Source organism: Sceloporus undulatus, chromosome 5 (assembly GCF_019175285.1).
Source record: "Sceloporus undulatus isolate JIND9_A2432 ecotype Alabama chromosome 5, SceUnd_v1.1, whole genome shotgun sequence".
Taxonomy (NCBI): Eukaryota; Metazoa; Chordata; class Lepidosauria; order Squamata; family Phrynosomatidae; genus Sceloporus; species Sceloporus undulatus.
Window position 1 is genome coordinate 129093155 of NC_056526.1, and position 3967 is coordinate 129097121.

The following is a 3967-nucleotide window of genomic DNA, read 5'->3' on the forward strand; positions in this document are numbered from 1 at the left end:
AAGCATCAGCATCTAATTAGAAGTTATGGTGTAAGAAAGTTTCCTAACATGTAATTCTTAACATAATGCTCGCAAGTGTACCAATGCTCACTTTTGCAGAAATAGTAGGTCAAAGGCAGAGTCTGGCAAAATAGTCACACACAAAAAGTTGGTTCTTCTGTTGCCATTCCAAGCAACAGCATTCTTCTGGTCTGATTTTTTTATATATATAATGAAAGTGAATCAAACTGGGCAACCCAGAGATAGGGGCCCTATTTGGTTTTATTTATTTATTTATTTAATTGCATCCAGTGGGTTTCATGTCAGAGTACAGAGCACTCTGGTCAGAAAATGTCAGAGATGTGGCTATAGCCTGGAACTGGGACAAAGGTGACAATGTAACCTGATTTCAGATGGCAGACATGATGACTCAACATTTGGAGAGTCCTGAGTCACAGGAAGCTGATGACAGAGAGACAGGAGGTGAAACCAGCAGTCTTCAGTTCTGCAAGCTGTCAGGTGACAGGAAACTGGGTGACGTCCCAGAAAGGAGAAGGACTCAAAACCCCAAGAGGGGATGTGTATGTAAGAGAGTGAGTTGAATGCTCAGTGTGGTGATGGTTGTATATAGGAGTCTGGCAAAGCACTTTGATAGTCTATTGTAAATATAAGAATGGAACATTAAAGTCCTCTCTGTGAGTACCTGGCAGTTCAGCAGTTATTTATCCAGCCAGCAGCTTCTGCATGGGAAGATTTTTCCTTTGCAGCCTGCTCAGAGCTACACAGCAGAGACTTTCCAGTGACATTCCTGTTCCATGTGCATGTCTTCTGCATGTTGAATATTTAATCCTGATTCTACATGCCCCAACATTTCATGGCTGAGCTATGAACTGAACCTGGTCTCCAGAGTTGTAGTCCAACACTCAAACCACTATGCCGCACTATCTGCTAGCAAAAGTAGAGCAGAGAGAGGGTCAGCCTAGCCTCCTTTGGAAGAGAACTTCACAGTGTAGGAGCATTCACCAAGAACTCTCTCTCTCTCTCTCTTGTGTCCTCACTAGACAGGCCTGTAGCAGTAGTGGGACCATGCCTAGGGTTTGTCTGCATTGTAGAAATAATGCAGTTTGACACCACTTTAACTGCCATGGCTCCATCCTACTGAATCTTGGGATATGTGATTTGTGAGGCACTAGCAACTGTTTGGCAGAAAAGGCTAGAGACCTTGTAAAGCAATTAATCCCAGGATTCCATAGGATGGAGCTACAGCACTTGGAAGCCAGTGTGTTGATTTGAGTGTTGGACTATGGCTCTGGAGACCAGGGTTCTATTCCCTACTTGGCCATGAAGCCCACTGGGTGACCTTGGGCAAATCAATGCTGTCAGCCTCAGAGGAAAGCAATAGCAAACCTCCTCTGAACAATTTTACTAAGAAAACCTCATGATAGGGAAGTGGTAATAAGGCACACAACAACAAGAACAACATATGAACCCAAAGTCCTCTCCAGAAGATCATTCAAGTCCAGCAGGTCCATACAGGCAGATACAATCTTTCAGAGCATTTGGGCCTAAGCTGCATAAGGCCTTATAGGTCATAACCAGCACTTTAAGTTGTGCCTGGAAATGAACTAGTGGATGGCCCAAAAACAGATTCCTCTGCCTTCCTCAGAGGCCATCACAAAGGTTGCATCCATACTATGAAACAATCCACTTTGACACCACTTTAACTGCCATGGCTCAATGCTATGGAATTCTGGGATCTGTAGTTTGAGTTCCCAGGATTCCATAGCAATTAGCCATGGCAGTTAAAGTGGTTTCAAACCGGATTATTTGTGCAGTGTGGGTACAGTCATAGTTAGTCAAACTCCTCTTGCGAGGGGAGAAGCACAGCCTAGTGAGCTCCCCTTTATGTACTCCCCAGAATTCCAGCTGAAATGCCTGCCCCCCCCCCCCCCCTGCTTCTCCACCTGTCAACACAAGAACCTCACCAGGAACCATTTTGCCTTGAGGGAAAAGTAAAATTGGCTTTCTTTTTTCCTTTTTCCTTTTGTTAAACTTTTATGCAAACCTTTTTGCTACTCAATGACTTTTCCCTTTTAACATTGTACAAATGTTTTGTGAAATCATTCCTATATTTCACATTGCAAGCTACCACATGCTCAGAAATAATTTTTACAAAGATTTCTTCATTTCCAAGAAGTAGTAAATGATGATGTATTGAGGTTACCATGTACAGCAGAAGTCACTCCATTCTATTGCATCTGGAGAATAATTGTGTAAAGTTGGATAGAAGAGCCTTTTAGGAGCCATGCAGAAGCAAAAAGAGGAATTCAGGATGGAGACGTTGGGAGTTTTAGTCCAACAGGATTGGAAAGGGCCTGGTTGTAGATGGTTGATTTTATGGTGTTAGAATGTATGGCTTTTGAGGAAGGTTTCGCTGGTAAATGTTAGCCATTTTACCATATTATTAAAATTCTGTGTTTTTTTTCCAGTATGATTCTGTGAGGAAGTCTAGTTGCTCCCCTCCCTGCTCTATTTCTGCCAGCAGGTGAAGATGTTTTTATTTAAGGAGGCATTTGGTGACAGTGGATAGAGCTTTTAATGGGGAGGGGATGTAGTATTTTTATTTCATCATGTTTTAAATGCCTTTTAATGCTGTTTTAACTTGTGTTTTAAAATTAGTTAGTTTAATTGTATTTTATATTTACAGTATATTAAGGGTTTATCATTGTATCATGTTTTTACAGTGTTGTACGCCACCTTGGATCACATATCAGGAGAAAGGTGGGATATAAATTAAATATTAATTAATTAATTAATGCAGAGAGCCATTGCTGGTTTAGTGCTCATTATCTACAGAACAGTACTTGTTCTGCACTATTTTTCTTTTTAATCCAAATATGGACCTGAAACAAACCTTTTCAAACTTTCTGTATTCAGAACCACAAATGGTAAGAAAAATTATCAGCTTGAAGCATGAGTAAAAAATGAAGAAACAAAGAAGGAAATATAGACATAACCTACTTTTTGGCAGGCTAGGAACTGTTATCCAGAGAAAGCTGAGGGCACTGGGGACCTCCACCAAGTTTGGCAGTGTTACTTTAAATGTTGGAGAAATTATCTTTGCTGGGTAAGCTTTAGGATTGTTGGCACCTGTGTATACTGGTGCTAACTAAGAAGACTCCAGGTTTGGATGAATTAAAAAGGTTTTATTTTTCAAAAAAATGTAGAGTGCAATCCCACACACACAATAACAATTCACACAGACACAGCATTCAGAGTTAACTGAAATGAAAATACGTAAACTGAATAGCAGAATTTGAGGGGTTTAAGGAGGGCAATATTTACCTGTCTGAAAAGTAGACCATATAAAGTGAGAGCAGTTCAGACTGAGGTCAACAAAGAACATACTGGGACAACTGTATGTGTGCACAGATGCTTGGTTTTTGAGACCAATATTTATACCTGAAAACTAACCTCTGGGGATATGTTATCTTGTAAAGTAACAAAGACTTTACTGTATGTTTTTTCCTAGGAATATGCAGGGTATGCTAACAAGACCAGAGCATTAAAAGTGCATAACCCAGTCTTTGTAAAGATTTTTTTTGTAAATATGATTTGGAAAAAAAAAGTGTGCAGTTGCAGAAGCACATGGAAGGTCATGTGAACGTGATGAAATGAGTAGAGAGAGGAGATTGAATGTATGGGTTCTAGTTAGAATTGAAAAGAGTCAAAAGAGTGGATCTCCAAAAAACAGACTGTCAAAGAGTGGGGGACATCTGTAGGTGATATACAAGATTGTGACTGCTGAAAGTCTAGCAGAACCCATCACCCAGACAGACAGATATTATGCAACTTATCTGGAAAAGTACAATATTTAATTGTAAGAAATAAACGAAGGAAGGAGAAAAGGGACAATGACCTCAGGATCATTGCACTATCACTATTTTGAGAACAGGGGGCATGAAACTAAGTGTGAGAGAAAATAAAA

General features: G+C 40.2%; 1 long non-coding RNA gene across 1 annotated transcript in view; it reads left to right on the forward strand.

Moving 5' to 3' along the window:
- Positions 1–3563, forward strand: part of LOC121931056 — a 4556-nt gene extending 993 nt beyond the window's left edge. The window contains exons 2-3 of the long non-coding RNA XR_006104064.1: positions 2724–2760; positions 3512–3563. This is a non-coding gene — a long non-coding RNA (uncharacterized LOC121931056). The remainder of the gene's footprint in view (positions 1–2723; positions 2761–3511) is intronic.
- Positions 3564–3967: the final 404 nt, after the last annotated feature.